Raw genomic sequence first — 16,556 nt, forward strand, 5'->3', positions numbered from 1 at the left:
GAAGCTTATTAAGGTTTCACAGAAATGATTAAACAAAGAATGATATCAGGTTAAATCTCACCCTTTGCAGCACCTCTTGCAAGACAGCTCGACTTTCAAGAGTTAACGGTTCCTCATGAATAAGAACTTGCTTTTCCAGGGTTCCTAGAATAGAGCCCAGATGCCACAGTTTAGATCCTGAAGCCAAAAATCCAAATACAGCACTCCTTCAGAACCGTGAGGGACAGCCACGGATTCTGGGGCTACAGGAAACAGTGAAAAATGGCACCAAGAACAGTGAAGTGCTGGCTGGGAGAAGCAGCATTACTCCCTGAGAAAATGCCATTCTGCAGCCGGTTTAGTGCTCCAGAGAATTTTACTGCCATGGGAAAAAAAAAAAAAAAAAAAAAAAAAAAGGAAAAAAAAATGTATTATAGCTGGGGAATGAAGGAAAAAATCCCCAAACTGCTGTCCAGAGTACGAGGGTGAACATCCACAACAACACAGCAAAATAAATGAGAAGTTCAGAAAATAACAGAGACATTAAATCCAGTTCAGAGGAACAACCACCCTCCATTAGAACAATGCTTGCACCAAAGAACTCTGGCATGGAGCCTTAATTCAGGATACAGTTACTGAGGAATATCTGAAGACCACTTTTAAGTGCTGAACACCAAACTAAACCCAAGCCTGCTTCCATTTGCTAGACAGATTCTCCGACAGCTGAGTGAGAGGCTCAAGCACACACTCAGTTGTCAGATTTGCCTTTGCCCACCTGAGCAAGGACAGAGCAGACGTGGCCAGTGCAGGTCAGACCCACCCCAAGCCCTGCCTGAGCCCCTCTGGCCACCCTTCCCGCTGCTAAGGCTGACCCCAACAGGCTCCAGCCAGGCCCTTTATAAGTTTGCTTTGTGCACCCTCCTGATCAGATGGGAATGAACCCTCCTGTGCCCGGGGCCTGGTGAGATTTTCCTGGACAAAATGCAATTTCTCATACAAAAGGCAGTTTTGTTTGTTTGAGTTTTTTTTCTAGTATTTGCCTTACACAGGTGATGTTCCTCACAACTCAGCACTACGATGCCAACAGCAGCAATACAGAAAACCCCTCTGGGACAGAGCAGCAGAAAAACCCACCTCCAGACTCACCAGAGAGATGACAGGAGCGCCCTCCCTGCGATGCCTGCTGAGCCAAGTGGAGCTGGCAGGGTGACCCATGGACATTCTGCGTTCACCTTTCAACAGAGTCAATGTGGAAACAGAACAAATCTCTCTCGGTGTGGAGATGCCTTCAGGTGCACCTGGAGATGATCTGGGGTGTCCTTCAGCAGCCAGAGCAGAACAGGGTTTCTACAGGGCTGTAAGTGAGAAATACAATTTAATCAGAAGAAAATAAAAGGAAGCACCTCTCCTTGTATTTTTATATTTAAAAAAATCATGCATTAGAATTTTTTTAAGTGTTCATTCTTGCTTTTATGCAAGTGTAAGTTATGAGCACTCACCTTCCAGCCTGAAATTGAAACAGCTCCTCAGGCTGACTGACCTCAGCCAGACCACCAGAATCACTGAATTGTGGAAGGGAAAGCTCATCCCATTCCAGCCCCACCCAGGGCACGGACACCTTCCACCAGATCCAGGGGCAGCCACAGCTTCTCTGGGGAACCTGTGCCAGGGCCCTGCCGCCCTCACAGGGAACAATTCCTTCCTGATATTTAATCTAAACCGGCCTCTGAGGCATAAACTGAAAAATCACAACTAATCCTTTATAGTAAATTAAAGACCGTATACATTATGTATATTAGTATAGTATATAGTATATTATATAGTATATTATATAGTATATAATATAGTATATTAGAATACATTCCAAGTAGTATTTTAAAATATATAAGATATAATCATTATTATATATTACATATATATATTATATATATATTATTATATATATTAATATACTAATATATTTAGTAACACTGTGCTTACTACTTTTTTGCACATATTTCAACATTACAAATAAGAAACCTTCAAATAACCAGACAATGAACTAGAAGAACTAACCTAAACAACAGAATAACAGCATTAAGAGCACAAATAAAAAAAAGAACACAGACTCTAAAATAATATGTTCTCTTAAAATTGCCCCAAAAAAAGCCAAAGCACACATGAGAAAGATAAAGGTGAAAAAAGGAATAAAACAAGACACCCCCCCCCACGGCCTGGAGACCACCACCACTAAAAACTGAGCTTGCCCAGAAAAACATAAAGTAATTGCTATTCCAAACGAAAATAACCAAGATCAAAAAATAAATATGTACGAAGAAAGTCTGTAAGACATTATGCATATGTAAAACCTCAGAAAATAAGAAAAGGTACAAATCCGGCCCGGAACTGCCCTGGGCTCGTTCGGTTCGGCTGAGGGGGCGACGTTCAGGGAAACTCGGCTGGGTTCGGCTATTCGGCGATTTCCGTCAGCCGTCGGCTCTTCTCGGCTGTTCGGGGAAACTCAGCGATTTCCGTCAGCCGTCGGCTATTCTCGGCTGTTCGTCAACATTCGGTCATTTTAGTCACACCTCGCCTTTTTTGGTGGCAGAGAGCATTACGTCACTTTCGCCCCTCCACGCTGCCATCTTTAGAAGGTCAACCGCAGCGACCCGAGCCGCCATCTTGGTTGTGGCACACTTAAGGCCCCTATCGGTGACTACAACAGACGCCTGACTAAAACGTCTACCCTGAACCTGCCCACGGCGCGGCTGAACCCACAGCGCGTGTCCCTACACCTGGAAACGCCACAGAAAATTGTCCCCGAGCGGCGCCGTGGTCGGGATTTTTATGCAGGCAGTCAGATAGACACACGAGGTCCTCTCAGTTTCCCGCCCTTTTGGCCGCCATCTTTAGAAGGTCAAGCGCCCCGAGCCGTGCCGCCATCTTGGTTGTGGCATCCCCCCAAATGTCCCCCTCGGCTGCTCGCACAGGCGCCTGACCACATCGCCTGCCCGAACACTGCCGTGGCGCCGCTCAGCCCCCATCTCGTGTCCACACACCGGCGTACGCCGCAGAAAAATCGCTCCCGGGCGGCTCCGTGGTCCAGGTTGCGCGCAGGGAGCCGGCTGCCACGTGTCCGGGGTCTTTGCACTTTTTTCTCGCCTTTTTGGCCGTGATCTTTCGGTCCTCGGGCAGCAAAACTGCCCGTGAGCTCAGCTCGGGGCTGATACGGCGGAGAGCTGCAGTACCGCTTTTTATCCACGAGATGGCAGCATTGCCTTACAGTTCACAGCCCGGGGCTGCTACGGGCACGGGGGAGAACTGCAGTACCGCTCTATATCCACAGGATGGCAGCATTGCCTTACAGATCACAGCCTGGGGGAGAGCTGCAGTACCGAAATTTATCCACAGGATGGCAACATTGCCTTACAGATCACAGCCCAGTGCCAGGCAGGGGGAGCTGCAGTACCGCTCTGTGTCCACACGGTGGCAGCGCTGCCGCAGGGAGCGGAGGCAGAAAAGAACGTGGCCAAAATTCCCCTTCCAAACATCCCTGAAAATAAAGGCCCCAAAAGACCCCCACCCACAACAACTACGAAAATCCCACCATACACCAAGCCAAAGCCAAAAAAGCCTGCATTTTAGGCTATATTTAAATATTTCTTCTATTTCTTATTATGATATTTCCATTATATCATGTATAGATCTACTATAATTTATCTATTTATATTACCTATTTCTATTATTATAATTTACCTATCATATCATGCACATTATATTAGGTATACATTGCATATTATAATATATGGAACATATAATAAGAATATAGTGTATCTATTGATATTATTTTTCATATTTTCTAGTATTATTTTTGTTACTTATATTTTTCTTATTTTTTTGTACTTGTATTTTTTCTATTTACTTCTTGGTATTTTAAACAATATTCTAAATTATGTGAATTCATTAACGTAAGACACCAGAACCACACTTAATTAAAATTGAATGACCTTGGTTTTCTAAGGGGTAAATATTTAATCTTTATTAAAATTATAATTAATAAAAATAACTTTAAAATAATTGATAATAATAAAATAATTTTCTTGTGCTGCGTCCTTTTGGGGAGGGGGTTGTTTGTTGAGGGTTTGTTTTGGGGTTTCTTTTTTTTGCTTAATTTCGGATTTCTTGGCTAATAAACAAGGAGGTTTGGAGAGTTACAAAATAAAATGTCTGCATTGTTTTATTGCTGCCACTGAAATACACCTCGACATCAAGTTCCTGCTGGCAATACTGTGCATGGGGAGAATGAGACCTGAAAGGGAAAAAAGGCACCACGGTGTTCACAGCTTTCTCCATTCAGGTTTTTTAATTCAGCAGAAAATACAGAGGTTTTTCCCTAACTGCCCTCTCAATTACATCCAGACACCCAATGGACAGGGAGGTCATTTTTCAACTTCTTTCTTGCCAACAGCCAAACTTCCACCTACTCTGGGTAAGAAACAGAATGGAGAAAAAAAAAAGAACAAAGAAAACATAAAAAATATGTGGAGGGAAAAATAGGATAAACAAGTTAATGGTTTCTGTGTAGAAGTCCACCAGAAGGGTGGTCAGTGTGCAGAGAATGGGAGTCTCCTAAAAAACAGAGAATGGTTGGTCTTTTTTCATGTTATGCTTTATTTTTTTTATATTAAAGTGCGGCACTAATGAATTTAGTGTTCTTGGATGTCAGTCTTTTCCTGGTTTTTCTCTCCTTTAGGGCCAAACTTCCACGTACTCTGGGTAAGAAATAGTATTTAAAAAAGGAACAAAGAAAACATGAAAAAATAAATAAAACTGAATAAAAATTAAGAAAAAGTTTTTAAAAATTAAAAAAATAAAAGAATGAAAATAAATAGAAAAATTTAAAAAAATCTAAAAATAATATAAAATAAAGTAAAAAAAATAAAAACAGAAGAAATATAAAAACTTTTAGAGAACACAAAACAACAGCTGGACTGGGATGAGGCCTTCCAGGGGCTCTGCTTCCTACTGGCTCCATCCTTTTTTGCCAACTACCTGCAAGAGGAAAAACAACAGGGATAAAGTTTCAAACAGGATCTCCTTGGATGAGGCACTTCAAAATAAGATTTTGAACAAAAACGCTGGCCAAAAAAGAGAGTCTCAAAATCAAGATATAAGTCTCACAGCTATTAAAAAAAAAAAAAAAAGAAAAACATGTCTCTGGTGTGCATAACCTGCCAGCCCCTCATGTTTTTAGTCCTTACCATTGATTTTTAGCAAGGAGAACTTGACAATTCCAAACACTTTGTGTCAATCCAGGAATACCCTCTACAGCCCAACTACACCCCACATGACAAATTTCAACTCCCCAGGACTTGTCCCATTCCCCCCACACCCAGACTGAGCAACAAGGCAGAGCAGCTCCAGGCCAAAAACACCAACACCCGTGACACAGGACAGGACAAAAGGGGGGCCACAACAGGGACAGAAATATCTCAGCAAGAAGAATGACCCTGAGGACCGAGAGAACTCGCAATGAGATGACCGAGGTCAGACCCATGGGGAGCTGACCAGGCTCAGAGAACCCTGCAGGAAGAAGATGCCAACGGGATCACTGATCCCAAGAAACGCAGGGATGGATGCCTGAGAATCCTACGGTCAGAATCCTCCACTCAGCTGTGCACTTTTAGAAGACCTAATCTGCCAGAATGGATCACAGCAGTGCACAGCTGTGGATACAGCTCAGAACAAGACCTGGAAAGGAATCAGCCTGGATGGTTGTGGAGAGAGATGGATTCTGATGTGTGTCTGAGCACCTGAGTCAAAGGCACCTGGCTGAGGAACACAGAGATCAGAAATACTGAGATTGATGCCAGGGGATTTCAAAGGCCCCTTGAAGGGCAAAGAGAAAAGACATGAAAGAGACAAAATGTCCAAAACACACAGAGTGCACAACAGACAAGTGACATGACGTGCCCTGGGACTGCTCTGCCCTGCACACCTCAGCACTGGGATCAAAAATGAGACTTTTCCCTTTACACAGCCCAAGGGGTCACAGCTTGGACATCCCCATCTCCAAACCTGATTTAAAAACCTCTCCTGGTGACCCCTGACCCCACATCCCACTTTCATCCCCTCTGTGGCTCCCAGCCCTCCACTTATCTCTTGAACATCGTGAGATGCAAATCCATGTCAGGTACAAAAAAAGGCCGCCTCTCCCTCGGGGAAATTCCTGCTGTCACTGGGCTGGTGTCTCGCACTCAGCTACAATAAAGAAAAGCAAACGTGACCGTGTGATCTCAGCAGCACATTGGCCAAAAACCAGCAATTCTGCTACTCACCACTTCCTGAGCACACCCAGGTCCTCGGCCCCTGTGCTCCAGCTGTGCTCAGACACCAACATTGCGGGGTGTGCCTGGGTTAAGAGCAGACAAGGTGATGTGGCACTGCTGAAACTTGAGCAGAGCCTCGCTCCTCCTCCCTGACACACCTCAACTCCTCGGCTGTTACCAAAGCCCACCTGGATGGCCCCTTCAAATGGAGAAGGTCAAGGCTTCCCCACAGAGTCCTGTAATGCTCCCACTGTCTGGCTGGTGAGGGGAGCTTGGCATCGTGTGAGTGGAACACCTAAAACACGCAGCACTGGATGCTCAGAGTTCCACCAGCAAGTGAGGCTTGAGCAAGAGCAACTGCTTCTGTCCACCCATCACTGCTCACCTCGTCCACTTCACCTTGACTGCAGAGACCCAGCTTTGCCTCCTAAAAATAAAGACAAAGAGCAGTGCTGTAACATGGCCACCATTTACACTCCCCTGCAAACACAAACAGTGACTAACCTTCCCTGGGGAGCCCCCTCACCCGGGATGGGGCACTCTGCCATGGATTTAATCCATCTGCACCTGAAACAAAGTCAGGACAAAAGTCAAAGTGCTGCAGGATCACTTTACAGCTGCAGACATTTCATGGCAATCTAGGAACACCCTCTACAGGCCTATAAAGCCCTACATTAAAAATTTCAACTCCCCAGGACTTGTCCCATTCCCCCCACACCCAGACTGAGCAACAAGGCAGAGCAGCTCCAGGCCAAAAACACCAACACCCGTGACACAGGACAGGACAAAAGGGGGGCCACAACAGGGACAGAAATATCTCAGCAAGAAGAATGACCCTGAGGACCGAGAGAACTCGCAATGAGATGACCGAGGTCAGACCCATGGGGAGCTGACCAGGCTCAGAGAACCCTGCAGGAAGAAGATGCCAACGGGATCACTGACCCCAAGAAACACAGGGATGGATGCCCGAGAATCCTACGGTCAGAATCCTCCACTCAGCTGTGCACTTCTAGAAGACCTAATCTGCCAGAATGGATCACAGCAGTGCACAGCTGTGGATACAGCTCAGAACAAGACCTGGAAAGGCACCAGCCTGGATGGTTGTGGAGAGAGATGGATTCTGATGTGTGTCTGAGCACCTGAATCAAAGTTCAATGATATCAGTGCCTGTCCAAGGAACAGGGAGATGTTAAGAACGATGCCTGGGGTCTCCAAAAGGCCCCTTGAAGGGTTAACGCAAAAGACACACAAAACAAAACACACAACAGACACAGAGGGCACAACAGACAAGGGACACGACGTGCCCTGGGACTGCTCTGCCCTGCACACCTCAGCACTGTGAGACCTTCCCTTCACGTGCCCTAAAGGGGTCACAGCTTGGACATCCCCATCTCCAAACCTGACCCAAAAATCCCTCCCGGTGACTCCCAACCCACACCCCACTTTCACCCCCTCTGTGGCTTTGAGCCCTTCACTTATCTCTGGGATGTCCAGGGATGAGAATCCACATCAGGGGCCAAGGAAGGCTGTCTCTGCCTCAGGGAAATTCCTGCTGTCTCAGTCAGGTGCCATAAAGAAAACCAAACATCCACGGATGATCTCAGCAGGGCTGTTGGGTGAGAGGATCTCAGTGTGAGACAAGTGACCACCTGAAACACACAAACAATAAGGGATGCTCAGAGCTGCACCAGAAACACCACTGCCCTGACCACACAAATATATCAATAATAGGAAACACAAACAAAAGTCCAGCAAAAAAAAGCCAACTGTTATTACTCCTAGTCCATCTTCAAATATAATAAAAATATAATAAAAATATAATAAAAATAACCCCATCTCCATTATCCACAAAAAAATTCCAAAATATATACCCAGGACCGCCCAATTTAAAGACCTGCCTCTAACCAAATAAGCATAAACCCCACATCTTTCAAACTATATAAATTCATTAAACTAATGCATCAAAACCACAGAATTTTTAATCCTTAGTCTACACCATATACACCGATCCCATCACTATATACAAAAACAAGTCCTATTTTCTATTAATAAAATAACAAAAAAGTCTCAACTTTTAACGACAAAAAAACCATAAAAACACCTAATTAAAAATAAAATAATCTCATTATAACTAAGCAAAAACTTCAAACAAACTTCCTCCAAAATAAATATTTTAAATGCCAAAACCCCTCAAACATTTCAAATAACTCCTTCAAAAATGCCTACTGTACCTTTCAGACTGATTTTGGGAGCAAAGCAAGGAAAGAAAAAGCACACAGCCTGTTTTAAGAAAACAGTGTTCACTCCTGTGCATTCCCTGTCCAGTGTATTCGGCCCAAGCACAGACAGACTGCAGCACACAGATCTCCTTCGCTCTTAGTTAGTTTTAGCCAGCTAAAGCAAACACTTTTTTTCTTTTTCTTCTGACTGTTTAAATCTGCTGCAGACTGAAAAACCCAGAGAAGCACAACAATAAACAAATCAATCCACAAAAATAAAAATAGCACAAATACACTCAAATTAACCGCACCAAAAACAATTATTCCTGACTCAATAAACCCATAATTCCTCAAAACCATCCAAACAAACAGACACCTATAAATACACACAAAACCAAAAGATCCATTTGGCTACAAACAATAACTCTTAAATTATCCAAAACTATAAAACATATACTGTAATCAAGCAGGCTAAATAAACAAACCCCTATAACACAATAAGGAATAATTAATTATAAATATTAAGAAACCCTAAAAAATGAACTACCTCACACTGTCTCAAACCCACTAAAACAAACACTAGATGCTCACCATGATAAAAGCCACCACTAAATAAATAAAAACCTCCCCTATACCTCACACCACAGCCTATTACACCACTGTAAACCTTAGAAAACAAACCCTGGAAAAACACAATATCCCCCCAAAAACAATTCAAAACCAAACTCAGTTCAGAAATACTCTGACCATGTGAACTATTAATTCTAACATGAAATAAATACATCATGTGGCATCTACAAATTAAATAAAGCTACACAATAAAACCTTAAGAACCACCTTAAAACCACTAAAAAAAAACCCAAAATACCCCATCCAACCTGAATCCCTACATATAACACACAAAACCCCAATAACACATTTCAGAAGTCCCTCAAAAAGAGCTACTTAAATTAATTCTACCTCAGATACAAACAATCCCACCCATAAAGTTACCTTATCTCAAAAACCAAATTATATATTACAAATAATACCAAAAAAGGCACACAAAACACTACACACCACCTAAGAACACAATATTGAATAAAAATTACATAAAAGTACCATAATTCATTAAAATTCCATGTGAAAAGAAAACCCATCCAATTTAAACACAGATAACAACAGAAAAGGAGTTTCTCCAATCAATTTGAATTCCTTTTTTCTCCATAACTCCTTTTTCTTCTGGGAGCACCGGGGAGGGATTGGTGAGACGAAGCTGAAAAGGAAAAAAAACCTCCCCCATTAACCCAAAGTGGCTTATCTGTTTAGTATAGAAGTTTGTTCCTTATCATCCCCTGAGGAAATGCTCCAAACCCAAATGCTCCTGCAGTCTCTTCATGAACCACAACCTCAGGATAAATTCCTCACTCCTCACAGTTCGATACCGAATTGAGCTGAGGCTCCCCTTTTAAACCGCCCTCTCGTTATCCATCACAGCTGCACCTGTGCCTGCTCTGTCCCCCCTCACTGTTCCCAGCTCACACCCGGGGCTGCTCTCTCCCCTCACCATCCTGTGGCATCTCTCACCTGCAGCTGCTGCCCGTCCCAGGGTGAGGGCAGAGGGGACTTGCTGTTCAATCCCGGGACGGTTCATTGTCTGCACCTGACACGATGGGGCACCGGGCTTCCCTTGCTGTGGATAAGGACCCCTCTTCTCCTGCAGGTGCCCGAGGCTGAAACGGGGATTCCACCTCCGAAAGGCCGTATGCATGAGGTTTATAATTCCTAAGGAAATTCCCCAGAAATCGTTACCCTTCATTTGAAATATTTCCTTTGGAATCACTCCTGACTTGTCCTTCTGTGGAAGCATTTCAAACATTCACTGGAGAGTTGAGGAGCCGAGTTGGCTTGTTTGTAACTTGGCTGACAAGCCCAGACAAAACCCAAACACCGAGAACTCCAGCACTGCTGGCCCCGCCCCCTGGAACGCCCGGCCCCGCCCCCGGCCCCGCCCCCACCCGCCTCTGGGCCCCGCCCCCGGCACATCCCCCTGCTTCTCCAAGTCCCATTTAACCAGAATGATTTTCTGGGGGCAGGAGCACCCAAAGCCAGCAGAACTGACCTTAATCACTTTTGGGGGATCTCTCTTTTCTTCCTCACCAAACTTCCACTGTCAAAACCCAGCCTGAGGCTCAGCTCCCCATCCCCTCAGTCTCTCCAAGGACCTCGGCTTGGATTTCCCAATCCAACGAGGCAGAAATCCTGCTGTCCTTATTGTATATCCTAATTGCAGTAATTGCTTAAGAAATAATTGAAAGATATTAAAAGAATGAAGAGAAATTAAACAAGAGCTGCCTGCACCAAGGGCCATCCAAGGGTTGCTAAAATCCCTTACCAATCCCTTGGCCCTTGGGGAGGGGGAGCGGATTCCTCACCAAAGCTGGTGGGAAGGAAAGGGGAGTTGCCAGGCCCACCCCCAGGTGTTTAGAGCAGAGTTGAGGCTCCCCAGCCATGTCCTAGCTTGGGACTAGGCGGAACAGCTTGTCCCTTCCTCCCCGGGAGCCCCATCCCCAGAATGAGGTAAGTGATGCAGGGGCAGCCTGAGCTGGAGATGACAGGAGTAGGAGGGGGGTGACCCAAAGTATCCTTTCCCCCTGTGTAGGGGTTGAGAGGACAGAAACCATCCTTCCTGGTCAGGTCTGAAATCCAAAAGCCGTTACCTGCATTAGTGCTGATGCATCTGACAGGAACAGGGATAGGACAGCATAGTATTAGTGTGGAGGGGGCGTCAGGAAAACCCAGCTTGAATATCTTTTTTCCTAGAGCTGCTTCCTGGAATTTTTTTCCCCTGTCTTCGCCTTCTGACTGGGCTTTTCCCAGCTGCAGCCTGTCACCATACTTCATGCTCAAGACCTTATTTCAGCTTTTGTCCCTCCCACACATCTCCAGCCTTCAGCTTTTGGACCTATGGGCCCCTCCCTGACACACTGATTGGCCTCTGCCATTAACAATCTCTATCCCACCTCTCTGCTGATTTCATGTGTTCAGAGTTCAGGTGTTCAGCAGTTCTAGAAAGCCCTTCCCAGCCCCAGAGTTTTCAGCTCTTGACCCACAAGCTTTATTTCACGGCCAGCCCGGTTCTTCCACCTCCACATTCATTTTTTCTGCCTGTCTTCGCCAGGTGTAGCTGCTCCAGGTTGAGACAACAGGGTCCTTTTTTTGTCTCTAGTTGTGCGGTTTCAGCTTCAGCTCTAGAAATGCTATTCCACCTCCATCCCATTAATCTTTATTCCATTACCAACCCCTGGGCACGTGTCCCATTTCACAGTCGCTTCCCAGGTCTACACTCATTATCCCCTTTGAACTGTGATTGCAATTGCAGCACTGCAGTCCCCAGTGATCTCAGCTTCAGGCCCACAAGCTTTATTTCACTGCCAGCTCTTCTGTTTCAGTTCTGTCTCCACATCTTCCCAGCAGTGGCACAAAATGCTGCTGCTGGTTCTCAGAGTACGATTTTTGCTTTTGCTCTAGCTTTGTGTTGTTTCAGCTCAGCTCCTGTTCCCATAGTCCAGCCCCAACCTGCCAATCCTTACTGCAGCAACGGCCCTCCAGTCCCTACCCCAGCCCTTACAGCGATTTCAGCTCCAGCCCGCAGTTCCCGTCCCGGCTCCATATTCCCTAGAGCAGCCCCCCAGGGGTTTCACCCCAAAGCCTACCATCTTTGTGTCTCCTCCAGCTCTGCTGTCTCAGCTCCAGCTCCTCAGCTTCCCACTGCCTGCAGCTAAAACTGCTACTGCTTCTCACTGCAGCCCGGGGCTGTTGAGAAGGCCACAAGTCAGTCATTGTCATCACTTCAATGTCTTTAGGAGTTGTATCACCCACCCTCCTGGGTTCTCAACCTTGGGGACACTTGAAGCCCGAAGGCCAACATGTATCTGCCCCCTTCCCCTGGGTCTCAGCCCAGCACTTGTCCAAAAGCCCCCTCAGCTCCCCCAGGCAGCACCAGGGGCTGGAAAGAGCCACTGGGCCCCTGCTCCCTCATCCCAAAAGGTGTCCACAGGTTGGTTCTCGGGGCCTGGAGCCCTCCGAGCCCCCACAGCCTCAGCCTCTGCTGGGTACCACGGGGCAAGGGCTGGTAACCCCCCAGGCATCTCCTGCAGGCCCTGAGCTGCAGCTCCATCCCCTTCTCCCGTGGGGAGAACCCTCCAGCCCCAGCATTTCCACTGTTCCACACTGTTTTGGGCCTGCCTCTAGTGCCAAGGGCTTTATTCCACATCCTGGGGCTTTATGTCTCTACTGGGCTCACAACTGCTGTTTCAGCCCTAGCCCTACAACCTTTACTGAATTAACATCAGATATTTAGGAAAAAAAAAAAAAAAACCAAAAAAAACCAAAACCAAACAAAGAAACAAAAAAAAAAAAAAAAAAAAAAAAAAAAAAAAAAAAAAAAAACCAAAGAAACAAAAAAAACCCCCAAAACAAAACAAACAAACAAACAAAAAAAACCCACGAGCCAAAAATAGTGCATTGAAACAAGCAAAATAATGAAAAGATGCAATAAATATGAAAAACATAGTTACTTCTAATAAAAGCAAAATAAAATAACAAAAAATGCAAAAAACGCTGCTTTATTTCTGATCCTGTAAATGCTGCTTTAAATCCAGAAGCTACAGAAGCGCTTCTCGCCGGCCCCTGGTAGCCACAGCCGGTCCTCCTGCGCCGCACCAGGCCCCGCACCGGCCTCCGGCTGCCCTGGGTACGGCTGGCGCCACTGCCCCAGGACACCGCCGGCCCCCAGACACTGGCGCAGGCGGACGCGGGAGTCGCGTCCGTGCTCACCCTCGCTCCCCGGGCCGGCAGCTGCGGACATCCCGTCCCGGCGCAGCGGCGCTCCTCCCGACCGACCGACCGCGCAGCTCCAAACGCCGCTCCGCGTCCCGCCGCCGGACTGACACCCCCCGGCCCCTCAGGGCGCTATTTATGCCCCAGGGCCGGCCAGCTCAGCCAATCACAAGCGGAGGCAGCGCCGGCCCCGCCAATCCCTGTTGAGGAAGCGCCGGCCAGCTGAGCCCAACGAATCACAAGCGGAGGCAGCGCCGGCCCCGCCAATCCCAGCTCGGCTCCGCGAGCCCGCCCCCCGCTGTCCCCTCACGGCCCCGTTCCCGCCAGGGCCGGCGGATCGGGGCCGGGGGGTTCGGGGCCCGGGCTGAGGGCGGGGCGGCGTTGCGGTCGCGATCGGGACCGGGAGCGCTGCGGGCGGCAGGAACCGCTCCTGCTCCGCCGGCAGCCGGCGCTGCGCCGGCGTCCTGCCGGGGCTCCGGGCACGAGAGGACGGCGGCGGCGATTTCCTGGTGCCGGCAGGGCTGTTGGGTGAGAGGATCTCAGTGTGCGACAAGTGACCACCTGAAACACACAAACAATAAGGGATGCTCAGAGTTGCACCAGAAACACCACTGCCCTGACCACACAAATATATCAATTGTAGAAAACACAAACAAAAGCGCAGCAAAAAAGCGCCAACTCTTATTACTCCTAGTCCATCTTCCAAATATAATAAGAATAACCCCATCTCCATTCCCCTCAAAAAACTTCCAAAATATACACCCAAACCCCCCCCAACTTAAAGACCTGCCTCTAACTAAATAAGCATAAAACCCACATCTTTCAAACTATATAAATTCATTAACCTAATGCATCAAAACCACAGAATTTTTAATCCTTAGTCAACACCATATACACCGATCCCATCACTATATACAAAAACAAGTCCTGTTGTCTATTAATAAAATAACAAAAAAGTCTCAACTTTTAACGACAAAAAAACCATAAAAACACCTAATTAAAAATAAAATAATCTCATTATAACTAAGCAAAAACTTCAAACAAACTTCCTCCAAAATAAGTATTTTAAATGCCAAAACCCCTCAAATATTTAAAATAACTACTTCAGGAATGCCTTCTGTACCTTTCAGACTGATTTTGAGAGCAAAGCAAGGAAAGAAAAAGCACGCAGCCTGTTTTAAGAAAACAGTGGTCACTCCTGTGCATTCCCTGTCCAGTGTGTTCAGCTCAGACAGACTGCAGCACACAGATCTCCTTCGCTCTTAGTTAGTTTTAGCCAGCTAAAGCAAACACTTTTTTTCTTTTTCTTCTGACTGTTTAAACCTGCTGCAGACTGGAAAACCCAGAGAAGCACAACAATAAACAAATCCATCTACAAAAATAAAAACAGCACAAATGTAAATTAACAGCACCAAAACCAATTATTCCTGACTCAATAAACCCATAATTCCTCAAAACCATCCAAACAAACAGACCACCTATAAATACACACAAAACCAAAATATCCATTTGACTACAAACAATATCCCCTAAATTATCCAAAACTATAAAACATATACTGTAATCAAGCAGGCTAAATAAACAAACCCCTACAACACCACAAACAATAATGTCATTATTAATATTAAGAAACCCTAAAAAATGAACTACCTCACACTGTCTCAAACCCACTAAAACAAACACTAGATGCTCACCATGATAAAAGCCACCACTAAATAAATAAAAACCTCCCCTACACCTCACACCACAGCCAATTACACCATTGTAAACCTTAGAAAACAAACCCTTGAAAAACACAATATCCCCCAAAAACAATTCAACAACAAAACTCAGTTCAAAAATACTCTGACCATGTGAACTATGAAACCAAACACGAAATAAATACACCACATGTCTCATCACACCATCTACAAACAGAATAAAGCTACACAATATATCATTAAAAACCACCAAACAGAAAAAACCAGCTCTACCCAACCTGAATTCCTCCACACAACACACAAAACCCCAATAACACATTTCAGAAGTCTCTCAAGAAGAGCTACTTAAATTAATTCTACCTCAAATACAAACAAACCCACCCATAAAGTTATCCTCACTCAAAAACCTGATTATGTATAATAAATAATACTCCAAGAAGTCACACAAAATACTACACACAACCTAAGTACATAATATTGAATAAAAGCCACATAGAAACATCATTATTTATTAAAATTCCAGCTGAAAAGAAAATTCCTCCACTTCAGACACTGACAACAACAGAAGAGGAGTTTCTTCAATCAATTTGAACTCCTTTTGTCTCCATAACTCCTTTTTCTTCTGGGAGCACCGGGGAGGGATTGGTGAGATGAAGCTGAAAAGAAAAAAAACATTCCCCCAATAAACCCAAAGTGGCTTATCTGTTTAGTATAGAAGTTTGTCCCTTGTTGTCCCCCAAGGAAATGCTCCAAATCCAAATGCTCCTGCAGTCTCTTCATGAACCACGGCCAGAACTCAGGATAAATTCCTCATTCTTCACAGCTCGATATCGAATTGAGCTGATGCTCCCCTTTTAAACCGCCCCCGGCTGGAACCAGCCCCTCGTTATCCATCACAGCTGCACCTGTGCCTGCTCTGTCCCCTCTACATTAATTCTAATTTACCAGTTTCTCCTCGCTGCCTTCCCCGGGAGGCCCCGGCGCGGCTCCAGCGGCAACAGCAAGTGCTCCAGCTCCGGGCACAGCGCCAGCGTGTCCCGCCCGCCCGCCCGCCGGGGGATTGGCAGCGGCCCCGACACCGCCTTGAATGGCCCGCTGAGGAAGCGGCAGTGAGGGCGGACACCGGCCCGGAACTGCCCCGGAACTGCCCCCGGCTCGTTCGGTTCGGCTGAGGGGGGCGATGTTCGGGGAAACCCGGCTGGGTTCGGCTGTTCGGGGAAACTCGGCTGGGTTCGGCTATTCGGCGATTTCCATCAGCCGTCGGCTATTCTCGGCTGTTCGGCAACACTCGGTCATTTTTGTCACTCCCCGACTCTGTTCGGTGACGCCGCGACTTATGTCACTTTCACCCCTCCCCGCCGCCATCTTTAGAAGGTCAGCCGCAGCGAACCGGGCCGCCATCTTGGTTGTGGCACACGTAAGGACCCCATCAGTGTCTACAACAGGCGCCTGACTAAAACGTCTACCCTGAACCCGCCCGCGGCGCAGCTGAACCCACAGTGCGTGTCCCTACACCTGGAAACACCGCA

At 46.3% G+C, this 16,556-nt stretch overlaps 1 long non-coding RNA gene across 1 annotated transcript; it reads right to left on the reverse strand.

Annotated features, from left to right (window-relative positions):
* Positions 1–11,403: 11,403 nt before the first annotated feature.
* Positions 11,404–13,424, reverse strand: LOC310922186. Its single transcript, XR_014592336.1, has 3 exons — positions 13,325–13,424; positions 12,202–12,301; positions 11,404–11,675 (listed from the first exon to the last, which is right to left on the reverse strand). It is a non-coding gene; the product is annotated as an uncharacterized lncRNA (long non-coding RNA).
* Between the last annotated feature and the right edge of the window lie 3,132 nt (positions 13,425–16,556).

This window comes from Zosterops lateralis (genome assembly GCF_965231275.1).
Source record: "Zosterops lateralis genome assembly, chromosome: W".
Lineage (NCBI taxonomy): Eukaryota > Metazoa > Chordata > Aves > Passeriformes > Zosteropidae > Zosterops > Zosterops lateralis.